General features: G+C 41.9%; 2 long non-coding RNA genes across 2 annotated transcripts in view; both read right to left on the minus strand.

The window, feature by feature from the left end:
* On the minus strand, positions 1–27,820 carry LOC106997772 (uncharacterized). The gene is made up of 3 exons (XR_003729142.2): positions 27,682–27,820; positions 26,270–26,356; positions 1–136 (listed from the first exon to the last, which is right to left on the minus strand). It is a non-coding gene; the product is annotated as an uncharacterized LOC106997772 (long non-coding RNA).
* Positions 1–27,930, minus strand: part of LOC144340573 (uncharacterized) — a 309,543-nt gene that overhangs the window by 259,046 nt on the left and 22,567 nt on the right. The window lies entirely within an intron of this gene.

A 27,930-nucleotide genomic window follows, 5' to 3' on the forward strand; every position in this document is an offset into this window, starting at 1 on the left:
GGCCTGGCTTTCAGAGGAAATGCTCGCTGGAATGCGGTCGGCCCTGGCCGCACCCACGCCTGTGGGGGAGGGGCTTATGTGTCTGGCGCATCACAGGTGGCTCCTGGGGTTTGCCGTGAGTCTCAGCACAGCAGACCTGAGAGGAAAAACATACAACAAATTCAAAATGTTTCTTCTATTCTCTCACCCAACAACAATCAACACAGAAGACGTCTGTGACCACACGTGTGGGTTTTTTTTCTTCCCACATACCAAGAAGCAAACAATTCCGCCATGGACTCTAGCCGAGACTCCTCCAATTCAATTCAATTCAGACACTAGCTACCTAGAGCTAGTGTAAGAAGGCACAGGTTGAGGGCTCAGTCCCCAAGACCACCCCTCACTCCTGACGCCAACTGCAAGCTCCAGGTGGTTTTATCTGTGCATCTGATCAACTGGCTATAAATCAGGGGTCCTCTCGCCCCCTCCTGTGGCCTCTCCTTGGGTTTGATTAATATGCTAGAGCAGCTCACAGAACTCAGGGAAACTCCGATTTATTATAAAGGATATTACAAAGGATAAAGATTAATAGATGCATAGGGTAAAGTATGGGGGAAGGCAGAGCAGCTCCCATGTTCTCCCCAGGCACCACACCCTCCAGGAACCTCCACGTGGTCAGCTACCCAGAAGTTCTCCAAACCCGGTTCTTTTGGGTTTTGATGGAGGTTTTATTATGTAGGTGTGATTGATTAAACTATTGGTCATTGGTGACCAACTTTACCTTCAGCCCCTCTTCCCTTCCCAGAGGTCGGGGGATGAGGCTGAAGGCCCCAACCCTCCAACCATGCCTTAGCCTTTCCCATGACCAGTCTCCGTTCTGAAGCGACCGATGGGCTGCCAGCCATCTGTCAACTCATCAGCACACAAAAAAGACATCACTTTGGAGATTCCAAAGAATTTAGGAGTTGTACACAGGGAAACAAGGTGGAAGACGAAATATATATTTTTCAATATCGAAGTAGGGTACAGTAATTTTTTAAGCCAATCCTTTTAGTCCAGTGAAAGATAACTAGAATGAACAGCTCCAGAACTTTTGCCAATACAGGCAAAATAGGCTCATGCTGTCTTGGAGAGAAGCTGAGCAAAAGCCACCTCAGTGTTCAGTGTAGGGACCCAGGTCCTGGAGAGGAGGTGGGCCGTGTACAAAAGGAGAGCAGGACATTTTTTTGGGGAGCGGGGGTAGGGCCCTGTCACTCAACCCCTGTTCCCTACAAATCAACGTCAGGATCCCTGGCAAAGTGGCCCAGAGCAGGCCCAATAAGGCCGGGCGCTGGGAGGGCAGTAGGACAACTCAAGTAAAGCCACTCTGACAGGAGAGAGAGGTGAGCTACAGGCTAGCCCCATGTTGTGTTCAGTGAGTTCCTAGGTGGGGGCCGCAAGATCAAACGAGCCAGTTTATTGATCTGGGTGGGGCCAGCTGGTCCATCAAGTACGGGGTCTGCAAAATATCTCAAGCACTGATCCTAGGAGCAGTTCAGGGAGAGTCAGAATCTTATAGTCCTAAGGCATTGTTTATAATAGAAGCAAAAATAATCCAAATGTTCATAAATAGGAAACTGGCTATAGAAATTATGATGTGTCCATACTACGGAAAACCATGCAGTGGTTATAGATTGAAGTTGACCAACAGAGGCAGACAAAGAAAAATCTCAGGAACATGTATCTACATGTTCCTGAGAACATGTAGATCTCAGGAAATGTAGATTATATGTATATAATATGTAACAATATATTAATATATCCAGTTAATTTTTTTAAATGTTTGCATATATATAATATGTACATAAATTCATAGAAAAGAAACTAAAGGGAAGTGAAAGTATTGATGGAAACTTTGGTAAAAGAAGGTCCAGGCATGTGACTCATGCCTGTAATCCCAGCACTTTGGGAGGCTGAGGCGGGATAATTGCTTGAGGTGAGGAGCTCGAGACTAGCCGGGGCAACATAGCAAAACCCTGCCTCTATAAAAAAATGGAAATATTAGCCAGGTGTGATGCTGCATGTAGCCCTGTCATCCTGGGTTCTTGGGAGGCTGAGGCAGGAGGATTGCTTGAGCCCAGGAGTTTGAGGCTACAGTGAGGTATGATTGTGCCACTGCACTCCAGCCTAGGCAAAGGAGTGAGACTCCATTTCTAAAAGGAATTAATTAATTAATAAAAATGAAGAGGATGCTCAGCAGACTTCTGAATTCTTCGAGTGTTCACAAGAAAAATAAATTCATGTATCACATGTCCCATAAAAGAAAAAGGGGTTGGGGTTGCTTCTGCATATAAAGCAAGCTAGTTTCAACTTTTGTTTTTACCAAACTCTCTGTCCACTGGAGAAAAGTGCTTGCCGCTGAAAACTGTTTTTCTGGTTCACTGAGGTATAATTGACAAATAACAAGTATATATATTCGAGGTGTACAATGTAATGTTTTGATATAAGTATGCATTGTGAAAGGATTATTACGACCAATTTGTAGTAATTAACTTGATGAATTAACATATTCATCAAGTATATAATACATTATTATTGATTGTAGGCTCCATGCTGTGCATTCCATCTCAGAAAACTTTGAGTATTACCCTAAAGTTAACTATGACCGTTTAGGGGTTTGCTCTAAAACATTGTTTTTCAAATTTTACTGTGGAAACAAATCGCTTGGGGATCGTGTTAAAATTTGGATTCTGAATCAGTAGGTCTAGAGTGGGGCCCGAGATTCCGTCTTTCTGACAAGCTCCCGGGTGACACCAGTGCTGCTGGTCCCTGAAGCACACTTTTGGTGGCAAGGTTTCCAGCGAGCTGACGCTCTTGTATTTCTTTACAATCCAGACATCAGTTTCCCCTCCTTGTCATCACAATTCAGTGCATTTACCATTATATGGGGCTTTATATCCCTAGAGAATCAGAACACATGTTGTGGAAAATTGGCTGAGTTGCATCAAAATGCATTGGTTTGGTCTCAGACGTGTTGCCTGTATCTGTAGCTGTATTTCAGTTCCAATAAATGCATGCATGTGGGTCTCAGGTAAACATATTGGTTTAAATGAAAATTCACTGGTTGGGAAACAAAAATAGGATTGCAATGAAAACACATTGCATTAAGTATTTTACATAATTCCCACAAACAGATGCTAGGAAATAATGTTTTGGTTTCAGTGGCAGTTCATTGAATTCACTGGCATGCTATTTGTGTCTCTGAATATGTATGAGTTTTGATGAAAATGCATTGTGGAAAGAAATCAGTCAAGCTCTTCCTATACAGTCCAGCTATAATGTTCTTCTAAATTTTATATTGCTATACCGTCTTTTCTCTTGTTTATGAATACATATTATTTTTAATGTTCCATATTGCTTAGTGTTGCAGTAAATATGATCATTTTGTTTGTGTCTTGAGTTTCTCATGTAGTGGATACATACATTGAACATTAAAGAATACCAATGTGACTAAAATCTGTTATATTAACTAGAAGGTGCCTTTAAATTTTTTAAATCTCAAAATATTATTATTTCTGCATTCACTTTTATATAGAAAGATACATTCTAAAAAATACTGGACTAAATCTAGAATCAATTTTGAAATCATAATACCATACACTAAACAGATGGAAATATTGGCAATATTTGAGCAAATACATGGTGTAATTACAGTAAAGCAATTTACAGAACTGATGAGAACAGAATTACAATTTGTATCAAATTAATGCCCTGAAACAAACCTTCATTAACTGTTGTATTATGTTAGTGATCTCTGTTGCTACCCAAAGACTCAATGGTCGGGGGGAGGAAGAGGGGCAAGAAATTTAATTTCATTTAAATTGTGACAGTGTTCCTCTACAGTATTTTAGACACTTCAATGGGTCAAAAGCATACCGCATGCTCAGCCAATTAGCTGGTATGCAAAGTTATTCTTAATTCTTTGTGAGAATTGTAGACAGTGGGTTGAGGAGGTGGAAATAAAAGCTGCATAGATACAAATAGTTAAAGGTCATTATCTACGTACCAAATCTAACTCGAGAAGAAAATCTTACGATACTATTTTATAGCCGAATGTGCTTCACTCACAGAGAGGCTCAGCGTTATCCCTGGACCTTGGAAACAAGGGTGCAATTGACTGAATGCTTATGTCCCCTCCAAATTCATACACTGGTATTCTAATCCCCAAGGTGACAGTATTAGCAGATGGGGCCTCTGGGAGGTGACTAGGACATGAGGGTGGAGGACTTGTGAGTGGGATTAGTGCCTTCACAAAGACACTGCAGAGCGCTCCCTTGCCTCTTCCACCATGTGAGGACACAGGGAGAAGATGGCTATGAGCCGAGAAACAGGCACTCATCAGACACTGAGTCAGCTGAGGTATTGATCTGGGACTTCCCAGCCTTCAGAACTGTGAGAAATAAATTTCTGTTTAAAAGACACCCAGTTTCATGTATTTTTGCCATAGTAGCCCAAACAGACTGACAATGGGTATCATTTTGTTGAGCCAGTTATAAAATCCAAGTCCAGGTCAAAACTGCAGGCTGTTATTAGCTGGGCATGGTGGTGCATGCCTGTAGTTCCAGCTACTCCAGAGGCTGAGGTGGGAGGATGACTTGGCTCCACAGCTACCTGAACTTCAACCTACCTTCTTTCAATACTATGCCCAGAACATAGTCTCTCTCAATGACCCAGTCAAGCTTAAAAAAAAAAGAAAAAAAAAAAAAGACATCACCACTTCTCTCTTCAAAATCTAGCCTTGATATATATTTTGAGGGGACACATTCTGAAGTGTATCAGCATGATACATCATATCATCTGCAACTTACTTTCAAATGGCCTAGAAAATAATAGGATATCTACTATCTATTTATCTACCTACCTACCTATCAAGAGATAAGCAAACATGATGAAATAATAACAGTTGTGAAATCCACGTGAGGGGTATTTGGCTGTTTGTGTGCCATTTTTCAGCTTTTTAAATTGAGCTTACTGTTTTAAAAAGGCAGGAAAAAGTACATGGCCTTGATTGTGAAGACAGACAAGGAAGAGCTGAGCCCTTCTTGTTTCCCGATACATCAAAAATGCGGGACACATGGTCAGTGCTAATACCTACTCCTTAAACTTAAGAAATTCCTGCCGGGCGCGGTGGCTCAAGCCTGTAATCCCAGCACTTTGGGAGGCCGAGACGGGCGGATCACGAGGTCAGGAGATCGAGACCATCCTGGCTAACATGGTGAAACCCCGTCTCTACTAAAAAATACAAAAAAAACTAGCCGGGCGAGGTGGCGGGCGCCTGTAGTCCCAGCTACTCGGGAGGCTGAGGCAGGAGAATGGCGTAAACTCGGGAGGCGGAGCTTGCAGTGAGCTGAGATCCGGCCACTGCACTCCAGCCTGGGAGACAGAGCGAAACTCCGCCTCAAAAAAAAAAAAAAAAAAAAAAAAGAAATTCCTAAAAATTAACTTTGCTTGTGGAGTGTCAAACCAGGAATCAGTTAAAACAAAGAAAAATTTGAGATTTTTCTAGGGGAAAAAATTTCGTCTTGATTTTCTGAGTTACCCCAGTCCACTGTCCCTGTGTATGCCTCTTGCCCTGGTAAAGGGTGTCACCCTTGTTCCCCAGGATCTCTCTAGAGTTTCACTCTTGTTTCCCTGGCTGGAGTGCAATGGCGCGATCTCGGCTCACTGCAACCTCTGCCTCCCAGGTTCAAGCGATTCTCCTGCCTCAGCCTCCCAAGTAGCTGGGACTACAGGCACCCAACACCATGCCTGGCTAATTTTTTGTATTTTTAGTAGAGATGGGGTTTCACCATGTTGCCCAGGCTGGTCTTGAACTCCTGACCTCAGGTGATCCGCCCGCCTCGGCCTCCCAAAGTGCTGGGATTACAGGCGTGAGCCTCTGTGCCAGGCCCAGGATCTCTTATACAGTAGAATTCTACTCTGTCATTAAAGAGGCAAGCATAAGCTATTCCAAAACCAAGAAAGAGCACAACCCTAAGTGCCCAGAATGGTGAACAATTAAAGAGCTTTAACTGCTTGGCAGAGTCTTTATGTTACCTACATAGAAACCTACAAAAGAGGCTAGGCGCAGTGGCTCACGCCTGTAATCCCAGTATTTTAGGAGGCCGAGGCGGGTGGATCATGAGGTCAAGAGTTCAAGACCAGCCTGGTCAATATGGTGAAACCCCATCTCTACTAAAAACACAAAAGTTAGCCAGGTGTGGTAGCACACATTTGTAATCCCAGTTACTCGGGTGGCTGAGGCCTGAGAATAGCTTGAACCTGGGAAGTGGAGGTTGCAGTGAGCCAAGTTCATGCTACTGCACTCCAGCCTGGGCAATGGAGCAAGATTGTAAAAAAAAAAAAAAAAAAAAAAAAAAGAACAGGCCAAGGAAAATCAATGGAGACAGGGTCTGCATGTACTACAGGTGAAAGAAATTTTCAAAAACTACAAAAAACACTAGCTCGGCATGGTGGCACGCACCTGTAGTCCCAGCTACTCAGGATGCTGAGACAGAAGAATCGCTTGAACCCGGGAGGTGGAGGTTGCAGTGAGCCGAGATTGCACCATTGCAATCCAGCCTGGGCGACAGGGTGAGACTTTGTCTCAAAAAACAAACAAACAAAAAACAAACCAACAACAACAACAGCAAAAAACAACAACAACAGCAACAACAAAAATCTATAAAAGATAATAGCCCCTCAAGTATTTGAGAAGTAATGCATTTTGGGGACAAGTCATGCTCATTTCCTCCATCTTCTGAAAAAAACACAATTGTTCTTCTAGATACTTCTCCAGTGTTAATTTAAAGATGGCAATGGTAATACAAAGGTGACTGAGTCACGTGTCAAGTCAAAAAGCTAGTCTTAGATATGACTTTACATTTCTCTTTCTCATCCCTTTGGTTCTTTAGAGACAGTCACCGGAATGAGTATTAACGTCTGATAATTTCAGACATTTGTTTATTCTTTGGTCTAAGTATATACCCTCATGGGGTTTTCTGTAATATTCATGTCAGAATCGTCATTCCTTTACACTTTCTGCAGTCCTTGGTTGAGGAATGTCTTATTCATTTCATTCATTCTGAAAGATTTATCGAAGCGCTATGATATGCCAGTGCTTGGGATACAAACACAATAAAAGAGCCTTCCAATACTGACAGATTTTTCTCCTTGCAACTTCTCTGCCTTCCCACTGCCTCAGCCTCATGGGAATACTTCCTTCAGAAGTATGTAAGTTATAGCACAAGCTCTTTATTAGAACTCCGAATTCTAATTCAAGATCCATTTTTTTCAATGTTTTATTATAAAACCTTTCAAGCGTATCTTAGAATTGAAGGAACTGTACAGTGAACACTCATATGCTCACCAGCTAGATTCAACAATAAACATTCTACTGTACTTCTTTTACTATTTATCCATTTATCCAGCTCTTTATCCACCCACCAATCCATCTTGTCTTTATTTTTTTTTATTTTTGTTTTTTTGAGATGGAGCCTCACTCTGTGGCCTAGGCTGGAGTGCAGTGATGCGATCTCAGCTCACTGCAACCTCTGTCTCCCAGGCTCAAGTGATTCTCCTGCCCCAGCTTCTTGAGTAGACAGGATTACAGGCATGCACCATCACGTCCAGCTAATTTTTGTATCTTTAGTAGAGACGGGGTCTTATCATGTTGGCCAGACTAGTATCGAACCCTTGACCTCAGGTGATCTGCCCGTCTTGGCCTTCCAAAGCATCTTGTCTTTTAATGCATTTCTAAGTATGCTGCAGGCAGCAATACACTTCTCCCCATATGTTCCAACATGCATATCTTTTATTAGAGTTCAATATTGGTTGTTTTTTTTTTTTCTTTTGAGGTAAAATTTAAGTACAATAAATGCACAGTTTCTAAGTGTGCCACTCAGCAAGTTGCAAGGAGGGCCATGTATGCGAGCAAGGCAAACCCCTGGCGAGATCCAGTACATTAAGACTGCCCTGAAAGCTCCCCTGCACAGCTGGTCCCCACCCCATGGCCCAACTCCCAAAGGTAACCCTTTCTCTGGATTCCCCTGCCCCCACCTTAGATTAGTCCGTAGGTTCGTTTTGCTTGTTCTGGGATGATATATATAAACAGTATGTGCTTTCTTGTGTAAGGCCTCTTCCATTCAGCCCAGCATTTTTGGAATTCATCATGATGTTGTATGTATCAATTGTTCCTCCCTTTTTTTTTTTTTTGAGACGAAGTCTCACTCTGTTACCCAGGCTGGAGTGCAATGGTGCTATCTCAGCTCACTGCAACCTCTGCCTGCCGAGTTCAAGAGATTCTTCTGCCTCAGCCTCTTGAGTAGCTGGGATTGCAGGTGTGTGCCACCACACCCGACTGATTTTTGTATTTTTAGTAGAGAGGGGGTTTTACCATGTTGACCAGGCTGGTCTCAAACTCTTGACCCCAGGTGATCCACCCACCTCAGCCTCCCAATGTGCTGGGCTTACAGGTGTGAGCCACTGTGCCCAACCAGTTCCTTTCTTTTTTACTGTGTAGTATTTCATTGTCTGAATTTACTACAGTTAGTTTACTCATTCTCCTATTGGTTGTTTTCAGCTTTTATTTATTTATGAATAAAGCTATGGACATTTTTGAGCAAGCCTCTTTGAGGACATATGCTTTTATTTCTCCTGGGTGAGTAACCTAGGCGCGGAATTGCCAGGTCATAATGTAGGTGCAGTCGGCCATCCATATCCATGGGTTCCACATTCATGGATTCAACCAACATTCATGAATTCCATAAAAAATCAAGGGGTGGGGGAAAGGATGATCATGTCTGTATAGAACATGTATAGACTTTTTTCTTGTTATTATTTCCTAAACTGTATACAGCATAATTATGCTCACTATCTGAGTGGTGGGATCAGCTGAACTCCAAACCTCAGCATCATGCAATACACTTACATAACAAACCTGCATACATACCACCTGAATCCAAAATAAAAGTGGAAATTATTTTTTTAAATACAGTATAACAACTATTTATATAGTCTTTACCTTGTACTAGATATTATAAGTAATCTAGAGATGATTTAAAGTATACAGGAGGATGTGTGTGGTTTATATGCAAATACTACCCTGTTTTATATCAGAATCCTGAGCATCTGTGATTTTGGTATCTGCAGGGGGACCTGGAACCAGTCCCCTGCAGATACTGATGGATGATTGTATATGTTTTGTTGTATAAGAAATTGCGGGCTGGCTGGGCATGGTGGTTCACGTCTGTAATCCTAGCACTTTGGGAGGCCGAGGTGGGCGGATCATTTGAGGTCAGGAGTTGGAAACCAGCCTGGCCAACATGGTGAAACCCTGTCTCTACTAAAAATACAAAAAAATTAGCCAGGCATGGTGGCGGGCGCCTATAATCCCAGCTACTCAGGAAGCTGAGGCAGGAGAATTGCTTGAACCTGGGAGGCAGAGATTGCAGTGAGCCAAGATCGCACTGCTACCCTCCAGCCCGGAGGACAAGAGTGAGACTTTGTCTCAAAAAAAAAAGGAAATTGAAAAATCTTTTTCAAGATGTATTTTAAATTGATAAAACACTAACTTAGTATACATTTAGATTAAGAAAAACATTACTATATAGGTTGATCAATGTGATATGGTTTGGTTCCATGTCCCCACACTAATCTCATGCAAATTGTAATTCCTAATGTTGGGGGAGGGACCTGGTGGGAGGTGATTGGCTCATGAGGGAGAATTTCCCCCTTGCTGTCCTCATGATAGTGAGTGAGTTCTCATGAGATCTGGTGGTTTTAAAGTGTGTAGCACTTCCGTCTTCACTCTCTCTCCTGTTGCCGTGTGAAGATGTGCTTGCTTCCCCTTTGCCTTGTGCCATGACTGTAAGTGTCCTGAGGCCTCCCCAGCCATGCTTCCTGTACAGCCTACAGAACTGAGTCAATTAAAACTCTCTTCATAAATTACGCAGTCTCTGAGAACAGACTAATACATAATGCTAAATGTCTCAACATTCTCTACTCTTTGGGTGAATATTTGCTTATGTAAGCTGTGGAGAGAAGAAAATTAAAGAAGCTAGGGAAAGCTCTCTGGGCCACCGTCCACCACTAGTGTTGCCTTAATTATTAATCCTACATCATTTTAGAACTTGCACTTCAATGGCAATAGGTATTCCTCCAGGACTGGAATGCAGTTTCATCAGAACTTTCTCCTGACACACCTTGTGGTTCTGAGTCACAGATGTTTTTCTTAAAGGGAGTGTCTTTCATCTCAGGGCCTCAAGCTGCCTGTCATTCCCCATAGTCCAGAGATCCTCCTCCCCTGTGATCACTTTCCAGCTTGCACTCTCTCTCCTCACTCCCTTTCCTTCCAGTTCCCGCAGCCACTGGTGAACTGCCACATGCCGGCTCTCTGGCTTTCTAGGGTTTGCCATTTCACAAGCCCGTTTCACAAGCCTTAGCCTCAGATTTTATAAGGTTTATCGGTAAATTGCAGAATGAGAGGTTTTGTCTTGCGTTACAGGAATTTCAGGCAGAAGCAAGCAGATGGCGTAACAGGACAATCCAAGCACAACACAATCCACAGGCCAGGGCTCAAAGCTCATGTGACCTGCCTCTACCAGGCACTGAGCTGACACCCTGGCCACACCTCTCAACTTCCCAATCATCTTCTTGCAGGAAAGAAAAGTTAAGCATTCCAGGCTGGGCGCAGTGGTTCACGCCTGTAATCCCAGTACTTTGGGAGGCTGAGCCGGCCGGATCATGAGGTCAGGAGATTGAGACTATCCTGGCTAACACGGTGAAACCCCATCTCTACTAAAAATGTAAAAAATTAGCAGGGCGTGGCGGCGGGCGCCTGTAGTCCCAGCTACTTGGGAGGCTGAGGCAAGAGAATGACGTGAACCCGGGAGGCGGAGCTTGCAGTGAGCCGAGATTGGGCCACTGCACTCCAGCCTGGGCGACAGAGCGAGACTCCATCTCAAAAAAAAAAAAAAGAAAAAAGTTAAGTATTCCAAGTGTTCAGCTGATTTGAGCATTTTGTCCAGGACATCTGATTCCAATGTTTGAATGTGTGTGTGTGTGTGTGTGTGTGTGTGTGTGTGTGTGTGTGTATTTAAAGAGAGGGTCTCCTTGTGTTGTCCAGGCTGGCCTTGAACTCCTGAGTTCAAGCGTGGTAGTACACACCTGTAGTCCTAGCTACTCACCCTCCTGAGTATCTAGGACCACAGGTGTGTGCTACCTACCGTGCTAGCATCAAATGTGTGTTTTGCATTTGTAAATTTATTGGCGTAAGTGACAGAGTCCAGGCATATAATAAAATTGGTGACTCTGAAGAACAAATATTTCATTTTCTTCCATTTTCTCTCAGTTCTTGCAAACTTTCCTGAAATATTGTCTCAGCTGAGAAACATGTTCTCACCATAGTCTCATGAAGGGTGAAACTCGTCTTCCCAGTGGTCATAATGAACACAGCTCATATTGTCCAGGTCTTTTCTTCCACTAGAGGGATTTTACTGACCTCCACTTTATTCTCCCAAGAAACTTTTAGTTAAAAAGCTTAACTGTGGCCAGGTGCAGTGGCTCATGCCTGTAATCCTAGTACTCTGGGAGGCCGAGGCAGGCGGATTACCTGAGGTCAGGAGTTCGAGACCAGCCTGGCCAACATGGCAAACCCCTGTCTCTACTAAAAATACAAAAACTAGCCCGGCATGGTGGTGCATGCCTGTAATCTCAGCTACTCAGGAGGCTGAGGCAGGAGAATCGCTTGAACCCGGGAAGTGGAGATTATAGTCAGCCGAGATAGCGTCATTGCACTCCAGCCTGGGAGACAGAGCAAGACTCTATTTCGAAAAAAAAAAAAAAAGCTTCAATGTTCTCACCACACACATATACAAATGGTAACTGTGTGAGGTGATGGATGTGTGCATTAGCTTGATTATGATCTCTCACCTCACAAGATACACGTCTATCAAAACATCGTATTGTACACCTTGAATATATACAACTTTTAGTTGTCAATTATACCTCGGTAAAGCTGCAGGGGAGGGAAAGTTTTAGCCACAAAGAAGATCCAGTTGGAAAATCTTAACATCAAATGCTAGTTTTTGCATGCAATTTCTTTTCTTTAAAAAATACATGGCCATAATACAAAATTAAAAAGGCAAAATGGTAAGTTGCAAAGCTTGTCTCTGTTCCTCCCCTTTCCCCTAGTCATCAGATCTTCCCAAAGACACCTATACATACTGTTACTAGGTACTTGTGTATTTCTAGACATTCCAAACTTTTCTTAACATATACATATTATATAATCTCCTCATCACATAAATGTTAGCATAAGAGACAGCAAGTTGCCTGTCTCAACATCCATTCTCCCACTTTCTTTCTTTTTCTTTTCTTTTTTGACATGGGGTTTTGCTCTGTCACCCAGACTGGAGTGCAGTGGCATGAACAATGGCTCAGCACAGCCTTGACCTCTTGCCTCAGCCTCCTGAGTAGCTGGGACTACAGGCACGCACCACCTGGCTAATTTTTAAATTTTTGTAGAGACAGAGTTTCGCCATGTTGCCCAGACTGGTCTCAAACTCCTGGACCTAAGGGATCTTTTGACCTTGGCCTCCCAAAGTGATGGGATTACAGGCATGAGCCACTGCGTCTGATCTCCTCACTCTTTTTTATAACAGTACTCCAAGTGTATTTGAAGCTACTCTCATTGCTGTCCAGCAAAACCCTGCATTTCTCAGCCTTTCTGTTAGCTAATAATGTAGCCTATGTAACTAAGTTTTAGAGACTGGAGTGGAAGATACTAGAATGTAACATTTGTCAGATCTTTTGCCTTTCTGCTGGCTGGGATGTGGACTTGATGAATGGAACTTAAGCAGCCTTCTTGGACCGTGGAACAGTCCACTTGGGATGGCAGAGTAACAAGATGGAGGAAATGAGGTCCTGAGAATGATGGAGTTCCCTTATAAGCCATGGCCCTGTCTATATCTGTTGTTGTTGTTGTTGTTGTTTTAAGCAGTTGAAACAGCTTAAACACCATAACAAGCTCACTGTTACTTGCAGCAAAATACAATTCTTTTTTTAAACATATGCAATTTTTATTTGTCAATTATACCTTAACAAAAAATGTAATAGTCAAAACAAATGATATAGCCATGGATCAAAAAATAAGTCACATTGAAAACTAGAAAACATTTTGAATTGACAATTGTGAAAATGCCACACGTCAAATATTGTGGCATTCCACAAAATCTATTTTGAGTGAAATGTATAGCGCAAAAGCCTATAAATGTTGACATTTAAGAAGTGGGAAAAAAATTTTTTAATTAGCTAGTCATCCAAATTAGAATTAGAAAACAACAGCAAAATAAATTCAAAGATCAAAAAATGAAAAATAAATTTAAGAGCAGAAGTAAATAAATACAACTAAAATTTATAAGATAGAGCATTACAAAGACAAGCAGTTCTTTAAAAAGTCTAATACAATTGAAAAACCTGTGAGCAAGAGTGGAAAAGCAAAAAAGAAAGGACACAAACTATATTAAGAATGTAAGAGGGGGCTGGGCGCAGTGGCTCATGCCTATAATCCCAGTATTTTGGGAAGCCAAGGCAGGAGGATCACTTGAGGTCAAGAGTTCAAGGCCAGCCTAGTCAACATGGTGAAAACCCATCTCTACTAAAATTACAAAAAAAAATTGGCTGGGTGTGGTGGCACATACCTGTAGTCCCAGCTTCTTCGGAAGCTGAGGCAGGAGAATGGCTTGAAACCAGGAGGCAAAGGTTGCAGTGAGCCAAGATCAAGCCACTGCACTCCAGCCTGGGCCACAAAGAGAGACTCTCTGCCTCAAAAAACAAAAAAGCAAAAACAAAAACGAAAAACACAAAGAGGAATGTAAGAGGAGCCAGGCATGCTGGCTCACATCTGTAGTTCCAATGCTTTGGGAGGCTGAGGCAGAAGGATCACTCGAGCCCAGGAGTTTGAAACTGGTCTAGACAACACAGTAAGACACTGTCTCTCCAAAAAAAAAGTAAGAGGGGACATAAATGTTGAAGCTGTAGGTATGAAAGAGATAATAAAATTTTTCTATTTATAGGCAGTTTTATAAAAACAAATTACAAAATATACATGAGATAAGTTATGTTCTATTAAAGATATAAGGTATAGTATAATACAGTAAAATACAATTCTTAACAGATGTGTATACCATACATAGTGCACTACACCTTGCTTTCTTCCTTAACAATATGTCTTGGAAATGAATCTGTAGAGTACATAGAGAACTCTCTCATTCCTTGTAATGACTGAATGTTATTCCTTTATACGACGGAACCATCATTTATTTAAACGTGTCTTATTGATAGCATTTAGATTGTTTCCAGTCTTTGCTATTATAAAAAAAGGCACAATATACAAACCCATCATTTCACACACTTGCAACTCCATCTGTAGGATAAATTCCAACGAGCAGAATCACTAGGTTTAAAGGCAAGCTCATATTTATTTGGATCGATTTCACAGAGAAGCTATACCATCTTACACTACTCCCAGCAAAGTAAAAGAATGCCTACTGAGTGTCCTAACAACAGCGTCATTAAGGCAGCACATTCCAATGTCTGTTGCACTTCTTTCATGAAGCTGAGCACCTTTTCCTGGCTGCATAGCCTTCCAACCAACTCTATCATAATAGAACTTGTTCCTCATCACCAGCAGGTGGGCATTTGCTAGCTTCAGATCTGAAACTTTCATTTTCCTCTAGTAGGCTTCCGAAAGTAACCCTCTTGCTTCATGGATTAAGTGAGCCAGGATGCCAAATAACTTATAATTGAGAAATAAAACTCACGCGAATGAGAATTTGTCTCCAAAAGTAGAAATGTTTCCATCAATGTCTCTCTTTCCACAACTTGCATTTGTGAAATTTAGAATGAACGTCAGAAGTAGGAAAAGACTCATTCTGTCCTAGTAGAATCTTTGTGTATTTCTTAGAATACTTATTGTAGGATTAAATTGAAAACAAAATCATCCAGTTTTACACTTATTAAGGAAGAAAATGATCACAGCAACATATAAGATGTTGACAAAGGGCTGGGCGCGGTGGCTCACGCCTGTAATTCCAGTACTTTGGGAGGCCGAGGCAGGCGGATCATGAGGTCAGGAGTTCCAAACCAGCACGACTAACATGGTGAAACCCCGTCTCTACTAAAAATACAAAAATTAGCCAGGCGTGGTGGCACGTGCCTGTAATTCCAGCTACTCAGGAGGCTGAGGCAGGAGAATCGCTTGAACCCAGGAGGCGGAGGTTGCAGTGAGCCACGATCACGCCACCGCACACCAGCCTGGGTAACAGAGCAAGGCTCCGTCTCAGAAAAAAAGAAATGGAAAGGAAAGGAAAGGAAAGGAAAGAAAAGGAAAGGAAAGGAAAGAAAAGAGAGAGAAAGAGAAAGAAAGAAAAGATATTGACAAAGAATGAAGTTCAACACATGAGCTTTGACCAACATTCCAATAGATGGCAGTATTGGCCAACTTTTTCCTTAAAAACGTAGGTTCTTTTCAAGATGCTAATTAAACCTTGTTAGGCACAATAGATATATTTTGTGTAATTTCTCAATGAGAATTTGTATGTGTAGTTTATTATATATTGTGCTCTATATTGTAAAAAATAACAAAAACCCTGAAGTGGTAATGTCGTAGGCAATAATAATGCAGTAACCGAGGTATGAATGCACAGTTTTGAGCACTAAAACACACTAAGGGCTTTGTTACAGACTGAAATATGTCCTCTCCCCAGAGTCACAGGATTATGAAGCCATAATCCTCAATGTGACTATATTTGGAATCAGGGCCTTTAAGGACATAAATAAATTAAATGAGGTCATAAGAGTGGAGCCCCAGTCTGATAGGACCGGTGTCCTTACAAGAAGAGGGAGATTCCCCAGGGAGTCCTCTCTCTCGGCTTGGACACAAAAGAAAGGCCATGTGAGGACACAGAGAGAAGGTGGCTGTCTACGAGCTAGGAAGAAGGGCCTCACCAGAAACCAACCCTCACAGCAGCTCGATCTTGGACTTCCAGCCTCCGGAACTGTGAGAAAAATAAATGTTTGCGATTAAAGTCGGTTGCATGTTGTTAAGGCGGGCCTAGCAAATGAATACAGGCTCTTTCCTAACATTGTCTCTTTAAGAGCTCACCAGCCTGAGGTAGGAATCATTCCATCTGTATTACTAATGAGACCGCTGAGGATCAAAGGGGTGAGTAAATTGCTTAGCAGTGCCTAGGAGTTTGGCTAAAACGGTAGAGCTCCCTGATTCTAACCTCCCTGCAGGCTTTCCACCACATCCACTGACCTCTACATGGCGAAAACCAAGGGTTCACTCTGTCTTCAGGGAGCTCCACCCAGCAGCCACGTTTGACAGAGCTTTCTCTTCCTGGAGCTGTGGCTTCCAGAGTCCGTGCTCAGCAGTTCCGCTCCTTCGGCTACTCCTCTTTTAGGTGAGCTTTGTTGGTGTCCTTCATTTCCCTGACTCTAAACATTGGAGAACTTCACGTCCAGCCTTGGGCCTCTTCCCTGCTCATCCACAAGCACTCCCTAGGTGACCTCAGCCACAGCCTCCAAACTGGTTTTGCTGCCTCCACACTTGTCCCCCTGCCCTGACCGAGCAGCCAAGGTGACTCTGTTAAGATAGGAAGCAGATTGCGCCATTGCTTGACTCAAGACCCTCCAAAGTCTCTGATCTCACTCAGAAGAAAAGCTGAGGGTTTTTTTGTTTTTGTTTTCTTGTGTGTGTTTTTTTGTTTTGTTTTGTTTTGTTTTTTTGATGGAGTTTAACTCTTGTTGCCCAGACTGCAGTGCAGTGGTGTGATCTCGGCTCACTGCAACCTCCACCTCCTGGGTTCAAGCGATTCTCCTGCCTCAGCCTCCACAGGTGCCTGCCACCACGCCCGGCTAATTTTTGTATTTTTAGTAGAGATGGGGTTGCCCCATGTTGGCTAGGCTGGTCTCGAACTCCTAACCTCAGGTGATCCACCTGCCTGGGCTTTGCAAAGTGCTGGGATTACAGGCATGAGCCACAGTGCCTGGTCAAGCTAAGGTCTTTATAACATCTCCCTTTGGTGCCAACAGCTCCACCCCCCAACTCCCTTCACTTCTCCATTTCTCTCTGGCCTCCTCTGTTGCTCCTCTGTCCTTAGCTCACTCATGCCTACCACACAAGCCAGCCATGCTTCTGCCTCGGGGCCTTTGCACTCACTGGTTTCTCTGCCTGGAATGTTTCTCTGGTAATGCAGATGCCACCATATCCTTGGAGACATCCTTATCTCAACTGCAAACCACCCTCCCTCTCAGTACTTCCTGACTTCTTTGTTTATGTTTTTCCTTCAGCCCATACCATTCATTATCTGCCATACTATGTATTTTACTTACCTTGTTTATTTTCTCTCCTCTGGAATACAAAGTCTACAAGGGCAGATATTTTTTTCTTTTGTTTTCATGATTCTAGGCTCAAAACCTCTAACAATGCATGGCACATGGAAGATGTGAGAATTTGCTGAATAACTGAATGGCACCATGTTGCTTCACCTAAGGATAATGACTTAGAATAGGAAAAATGTACTGTGCAAAGATCAGTTCTCAATAGCTGTCTACATCTCAGAACAAGAAAAATTAGATGTAAACTGTTGCACAAAGGATTAGATGATTTTTTTTAATCACATTGGAGATAAGTATTGCCATAAGCCATATAAGCAAAACAATCAAATCTCTGGAGACATTGGAAAATAAGATTGATTCTAAATTTGCTGCTGATGTTTACCATTGCTTTGCATAAAGGCAAAAGGAAGGGCTGGCCAACTTCTCATGGTTTTCCAAGTCCAGGTGTCTATGGCTGAAATAAGAGACAAGGAGTAACACTGTAAAATTTGGCAGAGCTGGGAGACTGCTTGAGGCCAGTGGTTCAAGATAAGTCTGGATAGCATAGAGAGAGATTCTGCCTCTAAAACAAAACAAAATAAAAGACAAAACAACTAATTCTGTTTTTTTTTGTTGTTGTTGTTGTTTTAACACAACAACAAACTTGACTATGAAAATTATTGCTGGGTGCGGTGGCTCAGGCCTGTAATTCCAGCACTTTGGGAGGCCGAGGCGGGTGGATCACCTGAGGTCAGAAGCTCAAGACCAGCCTGGCCAACATGGTGAAACCCTGTCTGTACTAATAATACAAAAAATTAGCCGGGCGTGGTGGTGCCTGCCTGTAATCCCAGCTACTCGGGAGGATAAGGCAGGAGAATCACTAGAACCCGGGAGGTAAAGGTTGCAGCGAGTTGAGATTGCACCACTGCACTCCAGCCTGGGCGATAAGAGCAAAACTCTGTCCCAAAAAAAAATTATTATGTATAATTCATTCAAGGGCTGTATGACTCAGTTCCCTTAGAAAAATGTCATAATTTTTATGATATTACTGAATACCATTGGCATTATTTGTGTAGCCCACTTAAGTGAAGTCAATAACATGATTAACTGGCCTATTATCTTCATGTCAGGCCAACGTTATTTGGATTTTACAAGTTAGGGTGAGATACAAATAAGTGAAAATATTTTTTCTAATGAATAATGGTGAATCTAAAATAGGATCGACTTGGCCGGGCATAGTGGCTCATGCTTGTAATCCCAACATTTTGGGAGACTGAGGCAGGAGGATTACTTGAAAACAGGAACTTGAGACCAGCCTGGGCAACAAAGGGAGAAGTCTTCTCTAATAAAAATAAGAATAAAAAATTAGCCAGGTGTGGCAATGTTCACCTGTGGTCCCAGTTACTTGGGAAGCTGTGGCAGGAGGATTGTTTGAGCACAGGAGTTCAAGGCCGCAGTGAGCTGTGACTGCACTTCAGCCTGGGCAAGAGAGCAAGACCCTGTCTCTAAAAAAATAATAATAATAAATAGGACTGACTCGCATATGTAAGCAACTATTTTGTTACCAGTGACAGAATATATGTGAGGATGTTTTCTAGTCTTGTGACTGGTTTCTCAGTTGTATGTTTTATTTTTAGAATCATTGTTTCCAGGCTGTGTTGTTTGGAAACTCAGCTGACAGATGTATGAATCTGATTCCAAGGTCTCTGAGAGCTGGAAAGGGCCTCAGAGATGGTTGGGACTGATACTCTTGCATTACAGGTTAGGAAATGCAACCTGGAGACAAGAAGAAACGTGCCCAAGGACATAACAGCCAGCCTGTGGCTAGGCTGATACTGGAATCCTGTTCTTCCCATTCCAGTCGCATGCTACTCAGGAAACTCATCAACATTCCTGAATATTGAGTGTTTCCTACCTGTTACATTAGCAGTTTTTGAGAAGGGTATATATTGTAGTTAAATTAATCAGCTCTGGGAAAATATGGGTGCTGCATGGGAATAGAGACTGCCATTTGAGAATCACTGCAGAAATGACAAAACCCTGAGAATGAAGAATGGGCCTGAAATAGTCCTGGCACTCTGCTCTTCCACCAAACTGAACTGCAGCTCTAAGGAAAATGACTTCACGTCTGTCACTCTAAAGCCTGTTCTAAGATCACATACCCTCTGGCTCTCCCTAATACTTCTGATTATAGTTGGTAATGATGCCCATTAAATGTCTTTGGTTTCTTGGTACACAGAGAGAAGGTAAATAATGGGTTCATGATTTAGGAAAGAATACACAAATATTTTTCACACTATAGATCTGCTTTCTATTCAGTTAAATATTAGACCATCTGGTAATGGAGAAAATGTTTGAAAAATCTACCTAGGTTAACCTAAAATGTTGCATTTCCTGCCTTCGGGCTTTGAATTTTTAAGTTTCATGTCTTCATAGATGGTGATCAGGATAAAAGTAATATCTCTCTTATATTCATGCACATGTTTAAGTCTGTGTACATATACATATAAGTCATATAACAAGCCCCATGCCAGTGTGCTTAGGAAACACAAGAGTGCTAAAGACTAGAGTCAAGTTCCTCTAAGCAACTCAGGGTACGATCACTTATCACTTTTTTTTTTTTAAGTGTAATTTCCATTTTATTTTTCTCTAGAGAATAGTCCGTCTTCAGTCTTTAAGGACTCAGCTCTTTACACAGGCTTTGGTGGGGGTTGTGGAGCAGCACCCGCAGGTCTAAATCAGGGCTGGGGGTGTTTGGTCCTTGCGGGCTTCATGAGATGGATTCCTGACTACTTTGCTGTGAATTGCACAACTCATACAGTAATGTAGCTTCACAAACAGCTTGAGAAGCACATAAGCATCGAAGACGCTCGCTTCAGAAATGTCCCTGACCGCTGCGACCTCCACTATGTTTTGGATGACGAATTTCTTAATGGCCTTGTCCTTGGGCACACATAGGGCACAGTTTGTGCAGCGAATAGGCTGCACTTGGCCAAGGCACAACCGTTGTTCTTTCTTTTCTTGGTCATCTGGGAGGCACGGACCGGAGAGAGGACTATCACATTGTTTTGTTAGGCATAGTTTGCTAGTGTATGAGTATTCTGGCACAATTATATGATACTGAAAGTAGGAATCATAAATATGAGTAAGATTTGGAATCCTGTGTATCAAGTGGCAATGAGTACATTAATGATGAAAATGACAGCAAAAGCTAAAAGTAAAAAAGAAGGCCTTAAAGTGCAGTTTTCAGCTCTTTTTTTTTTTTTAAAGTAGTGACAGGGTCTTGCTGTATTGTCCAGACTGAAGTACAATGGTGCAATCATAGCTCATTGCAACCTTGAACTCCTGGGCTCAAGAGATCTTCTCACCTCAGCCTCCCAAAGTGATGGGATTACAGGTATGAACCACTATGCCTAACCAGAACATTTAAGTCACTAAAGCTAAATGTTAAAAACAATCATCCGCCAGGCTTGGTGGCTCACACCTGTAATCCCAGCACTTTGGGAGGCCTAGGCAGGTGGATCACCTGAGGTCAGGAGTTCGAGACCAGCCTGGCCAACATGGTGAAACCCCGCCTCTACTAAGAGTACAAAAAATTAGCCTGGCCTGGTGGCACACACCTGTAATCCCAGCTATTTGGGAGGTTGAGGCAGGAGAATTGCTGAATCTGGGAGGCAGAGATTGCAGTGAGCTGAGGTAGCACCATTGCACTCCAGCCTGGGTGACAGAGTGAGACTCTGTCTCAAAAATAAAAAAAATAATAAAAAAAAAAAAGATCACAGGGAAGATGGTGGTAGTAAAAATAACATTAAAGAATTATACATATTATGACAGTTTAGGGATTAAGTTTGTAGGTATTCTAAGAAAAATTTCCCTTATTTTTAGGTTTAATCTTGTTCAGGTAAAATAAGAAATTTTCCTGGCTGTGTGTGGTGGCTCATGCCTGTAATCTCAGTACTTTGGGAGGCTGAAGAATGCAGATCACTTGAGCTTAGGAGTTTAAGACCAGCCTGGGCAACATAGTGAAACCCCAGCTCTACAAAAAATACAAAAAAAAAAAAAAAAGTTGGGTGTGGTCTGTAGTGCCTGTAGTCCCAGCTACTTGGGAGGCAGAGGATCACTTGAGCCTGGGAGGCAGAGGTTGTAGTGAGCCAAGATCACTCCACTGACTCCAGCATGGGTGACAGAGTGAGACCCTCTCTCAAGAAGAAAAAAAATTCACTTATAGGTTATCTCTGCCCTAGTCCTTATTTTATATTTGCAAATAAATAATGAGCTTTAATTGGAAGACAGAAGTGAACAGAGTAATATTCCGAAATTATATCCTTACACTGTTTTTTTTTTTTGTTTTTTTGTTTTTTTGGTTTTTTTTGAGACAGAGTTTCGCTCTTGTTGCCTAGGCTGGCGTGATCTCGGCTCAACGCAACTTCCGCCTCCCGGGTTCAAGCAATTCTCCTGCCTCAGCCTCCCGAGTAGCTGGGATTACAGGCATGTGCCACCACGCCCGGCTAATTTTTTTATTTTTAGTAGAGACGGGGTTTCTCCAGGTTGGTCAGGCTGGTCTCGAACTCCTGAGCTCAGGTGATCCGCCCGCCTCAGCCTCCCAAAGTGCTGAAATTACAGGCATGAGCCACTGTGCCTGGCCATCCTCACACATTTTACTGTGGAAACATGTATACACCCACACAAAATCCCACTTATAAAACATCCCTATAGGACACTAGCAAAATCCCATGGGATCCCAGGGGTTCAGGAGCATAGTTTGAGGAACCCAATTAAAAATCTTTGTGCTGGCCGGGCGCGATGGCTCATGCCTGTAATCCCAGCACTTTGGGAGGCCAAGGTGGGCAGATCCCATGAGGTCAGGAGTTGGAGACCAGCCTGGCCAACATGGGGAAACCCCATCTCTACTAAAAATTCAAAAATTATCCGGGTGCACATGGTGGTGCACACCTGTATTTCCAGTTATTTGGGAGTCTGAGGCAGGAGAATTGCTTGAACCCAGGAGGCAGAGGTTGCAGTGAGCCGAAATTGTGCCAGTGCACTCCAGCCTGGGCAACAGAACAAGACTCTGTCTCAAAAAAAAAAAAAAAAAACTTTATGCTTATTTTTTTAGAACTATCAGTGTTATCAGTTAGAATGATTTTGGCTCCAACTATATGTCTTTCTCTTTTTTTTTCACTTTTTAATTTTTTTTTTTTTTTTTTTTTTGTAGGGACAAGGTCTCACTGTGTTATACAGGCTGGTTTTGAACTCCTGAGTTCACACGATCCTCCTACCTTAGCCTCCCAAAGTGCTAGGATTACTGATATAAGCCACCACATCCGGCCTTCCAACTATATGTCTTTCACTCATATTCTTTTATAATAAATCCTGAGGTAGGACAGCTATAGGGTCACTTAACTCAGCAGCTTAACAAGACCATCAAAGACAGGGAATTCTTCCCATCTTTCCACTCTGCCATGTGGGAGCTTCCTTTATGTGGGAGCCTCCTTCATAGTCACAAAGTGGTTGCAGCAGCTCCAGACATCACCTCCCTTATATCCCCACTTGGTAACAACCAAAGCCTGGAAGACACAATAAGGACCCAATCTTCTGTTCCTTTTTAAGAGTGAGGAAAATGATCCAAGAGTCCCTACTTCCAGTCAGATTTCCCCTTAAATCTCATTGGCAAAATAAATTATATTACATACTCATTCCTAATTATCAGAGAGGAAAATGGAATTGTGATAATGACTTAGATAAGTGATTCACAACCCAGGCTGCTCACAGCATCACTTGGAGAGTTTTCAAAAGCTGTCAAAGTCTAAACCAATTAAATCAGAATCTTTGCAGAGGGGCCTAGGCATCAGGGTTTTTTGTTTTTTATTTTTTGTTTTTTCCAAGACAGAATTTTGCTCTGTTGCCCAGGCTGGAGTGCAATGACATGATCTTCGCTCACTGACACCTCTGCCTCCCAGGCTGAAGCGATTCTCCTGCCTCAGCCTCCCAAGTAGCTAGGATTACAGGCATGTGCCACCACACCCAGCTAATTTTTGTATTCTTGGTAGAGACAGGGTTTCACCATGTTGGCCAGGCTGGTCTCGAACTCTTGACCTTGTGATCCACCCACCTTGGACTCCCAAAGCGCTGGGATTACAGGCGTGAGCCACTATGCTTGGCCAGGGCATCAGTATTTTTATAGCGCTCCCCAAAAGATTCTGATTAACAGTGAAGGGTGAGGACCAGTGACTAGTCTAATTCTTAGATGAATCAAAATTCACCCCCTTGGGCAAGGAAGGACCCAGCCTTTCTTTAAACATGTGGTTGCCTGAGAATTGAACAAATTTGAAGTAGGGAGAGAATGGTTTTGCCATGCCTATCATGGTATTGTGGAGATTTAAGATTTAGTGGCTGGTGAGGTGCCTCATGTCTATAATCCCAGCATTTTGAGTGGCTGAGGCAGGTGGTTCACTTGAGGCCAGGAGTTTGAGACCAGCCTGGCCAACATGATGACCTCGTTTTTACTTAAAACACAAAAATTAGCTGGTTGTGCCTGTAGTCCCAGCTGAGGCAGGAGACTTGCTTGAACCCAGGAGGCGGGGGTTACAGTGAGCCGAGATTATGCCACTGCACTCCAGCCTGGGTGACAGAGTGAGACTCTGTCTCAAAAAAAAAAAAAAAAAAAAAAACTAGTCAGAGCTGTTGAGGTGTTGAGGCACCTGCTACTGATACATACTATAAACATGGAAGATGATTTTCATTTTTATAGTCATGAGCAGGATACTGTCTAATGTATAATCGTTGGACATTAAAGAAAACAAATTCCTTCTTGTCTCCTTAGGCTCAGAGCCACTCAGACATTGGGAAGCAAGTTTGTCAAGATGACAGAGAACCGAGGTAATGGATTTGAGTGATGAAACAGGAAGTTCATTCATGAGTTTTTGGCCACACCTCCCAAGTGACGACTTGGCCAGAAATGGGATAACTGGATTTCTCTACTTCTCTTTTATCATCCTCAATGAGAGTGACCAAATATTAGAGCTAGATGGAACCTTAGTGAAAATCTGGCTACTCGCCCCGTCCCACCAGCCTACCACCCATTTCAGGTTTGAAGAGACAGAGACACATGGACCTTATGTAATTACTGGAGATTATCCCAGGAGTCTGTGGCAGAAGTCAGCTTCTTCCCTCCGTGCTTCCCCGCCCTGTCTCTGGTGCTTTCTACCAACACCAGGTTGTTTCTGTGATCATACTTAAGCGTACCTAACTTGTGAATGCTGTATAGAAGGTGATAATGAACATGATTTAGCTTTAACACTCAGTTTCCTAAAGGGACACGTGGGGGCAGCAAATGTTTAGGAAAAAAAAATTCCAGTTCTAGTCTCTACTGTCTACATATGTGTATACATTTGGGAAACGTTTGGGAAAGGAATATTTGAGATCTTCTTTTTCTTTTTTGTGGTTTACTTATTTGATGATATTGAGATTGTTTCTGAGCCATGTGCTTCAACATCGGATTGGGGATTTCAGAAAAAGTTTTAGTCACTGTGATTCAATTTAGCTTCCAAATGTACCTCTGCTAAGAGACTATTAAAAGCACTCATAAATAGGACGCGTGTCTTCTTTGCAGTGTTTGTTAATTTTGAGTCACATCTTCTTTTTAGAAATTCATAAGACTTGGTGTCACAGAGACTGGAATAAGTATAGTCAAAATTATTGGTGAAGATATCCTTTAGCTGTTTTCATAATCCATTTCCATTGTTATGCTTACTGATGAATAAAACATTTTCTCTTGGTAGATACTTCTTTTTTCCCCCCACCTTGATTTAATGTTTCCACTCTTATTGTCAAGTTTCTTATTACTCCCTAATAACTCTCAATAAAATAATGATTCCTGGGAGATTATTCCTGCCTTCCTACTATCACCTGTTGATTTGAAAAGGCAAAACAATACCGTAGAAGCTTCACTAATGCATTGAAAGATAAAATGATAATACTAAATACTAAAATATGAAAAATGATACTAAAAGTGGAGTCCTAGCACTAGTTTTTTGCTTTTTTTTTTTTTTTTTTGACTCTTTAAATTTTATTTATTTATTTATTTTTGAATTTTTTAAAATTATACTTTATGTTCTGGGATACATGTGCAGAACATGCAGGTTTGTTACATAAGTATACACGTCTGGCACTAGTATTTTGTTGCCACAAAATATCAAGCATGTATCCAAACCGCTCAAGACACATTAAAGGCACAGGTAATTTGTAGGCATATTCAGGCTTGCAGTTTGCATTTTTTGGCTTTCTTGTGGCTTTCAGTGTCAGTTGAGGTAATTCATGGGAAACAGTCACCAAAGAAATGCCAGTATTAGAAATCCAGGAGCCATTTGTCCAGCTTCTTCCAGATTCAAGACTTTAGAGGTAATTTCTATCAACACTGGACATTTTCTGTCTACAATTAACAATGAACACATAGCATTATGTTTAATTGCAACCTGTTTAAAGCAGATTGGATGCTAAGGTTTAAGAACATTCTTCAGTCAAAAAGGTCTTTTAATCAGGTTTTTAATCCTGAGCACAGTCTAGGACACAGCATCGTAGACTAACTCATTCGAGAATAGGTATCATCATCTAATCCTAACCACCCCCACCACCAACAAGCTGAATAGCTCTGGGCTCAGTATATACATTTGTACTGGGCTCAGTACACACACCTAAGCCAGGTTCAGTATATGCCGCTTTACAGTGAGGGGCATTTTGTAATGAGAGTTCTAAGGCTCTAAAATTCTGTGTTTCTGCTAGTTTCTTCCTCAAGAAAAAACTGTGGAACTCATAGTGAATTCCCCCTCTTTGGGTGGTTTGAGCCAGGCGGCTATTTAATCACAAACATCACAAGTCAGATTTTTCCTACCTAGTGTTGGTAGTGGAACATACCGGAACTGCTAAGGCCAAGGAAATCCCATTTTTCGAAGAGGCTTTCCTTTGTTAGCTTCTCTTTCTAGTAGTAAAGGTAAAAGAAAAAAAGATGTTAAAGATGTAAATATCTTAGGGGTTTTTTTTTTTTGTATAAATATTTGAACACAATAAGAATATGTAATGTAAACTGGATATGTATTTTTTACATTTTACTTAACCTGAATTTTACACAATCTTTGCTTGAATGCTCCAATAATGAAAGGAGAAAATATGTATTTAAACAATTTTTAAGTATTTATTCTTTATTCAGGACACTTGAGTTTCATCAAGCTATAGTTTTAAAATGTAAAAATGCTGTGAAATTAAAAGCAGTCAAATGCTTTTGTCTGAGTCTTTGTTCAAGGAAGTAGCTTAGACAACCTTGCCTTAAAAGTTCTTGAGGCAAATGAAAACCAGTTTTTCAGAATTAGAAAGACCACAATTAACTTAGTATCCTATAACTTTGGTATTTTAAAAAGTAATTCTCAAAGGGGTGAGTCAAGTCAGAAAGGGAACTGTGTGTATAAATTGTCAGGTTTTGGCATTTGTTTCCAGCCATTTCCAGACAGAAAACTTCATTTTTATTCTTCTTAGCACATTTCAAAGGAAAGTTGTACAATTCTTATATTCACAATATCACAGCTAAAATTATCTAATCATAAAGACTGTACAATTTACATCATAAGATTCAGAAAGAGCACATTTTGAGTTTGAAAACAAATGAAGTGATATGTGCTATGTCATTTTTTTTAAAAAAAAACCTCATATACTTGATGAGGCCTTATTAAATTATCAACGTAAGTTTCTAATGCAACTTTCTGTGTTGATATAAATACAGAAAAAACAATACCATTTGAACAGTGCCTCTCCAGGGTTCCAGAGCCTGGAACAATTTAATAAAACAATTAAGTACTGTGTTATTGGGGTCGGGGTAGGGGGGTAGGAATGAGCTTTTAAAACTAAACCAAAACAAAACAAAACCTCTCCAGACTGAGAATCTTTGAGTTTTGAACATGTGATTGGAAATCCAGAGGTAGCTTGTCTGTCATTTTGAGATCTTTGATAAGTAATCTTGCACAGCCTATAAAAACTGATGGGCGCGACACTTTTACTGGAGAGCTCTCCTTTCAGCAACACGTGCAAAAATGGTAAGGTTCTACTATTAAGACATTACCAGCGATTAAAACATGGAAATCTGACAAGTTTTAACAGCAATCGAAGTGTATTCTTTTCAAGTCTGTGGTTTTGAGAAAAAGCAGTGGAGTCTGGAGTCTACAGGTCCCGTCGAGCACACCAAGAGGATGTGCTTCCTTTAGGAAGGCAGGAAAGGCAAAGAGAGTGTCTCCACTTTAAAAAGCACGGCCTTACCTCATACTGCAAAATTAAAGTGACAAATCCTGGAGAAAATCTCGGAGCACGCATTACAACCAGTCCCGTCATTAGTCAATTAAGACAAACTGAATGTAAACGGAGCCTTGTCCGAGTCTATTCGCGACCCTAGGCCCCTCCAGGCAGTGGGAAAACCGGGCGGACACTTCCGGGCCTGCACAAAGAGAACCAGGACCGAGCCCTGGCCACTAGCTGGGGCTTTGCGTGGCAGAAAGTTTCGAGGCTTCC

The sequence above is a fragment of the Macaca mulatta genome, chromosome 4, assembly GCF_049350105.2.
Source record: "Macaca mulatta isolate MMU2019108-1 chromosome 4, T2T-MMU8v2.0, whole genome shotgun sequence".
NCBI lineage: Eukaryota > Metazoa > Chordata > Mammalia > Primates > Cercopithecidae > Macaca > Macaca mulatta.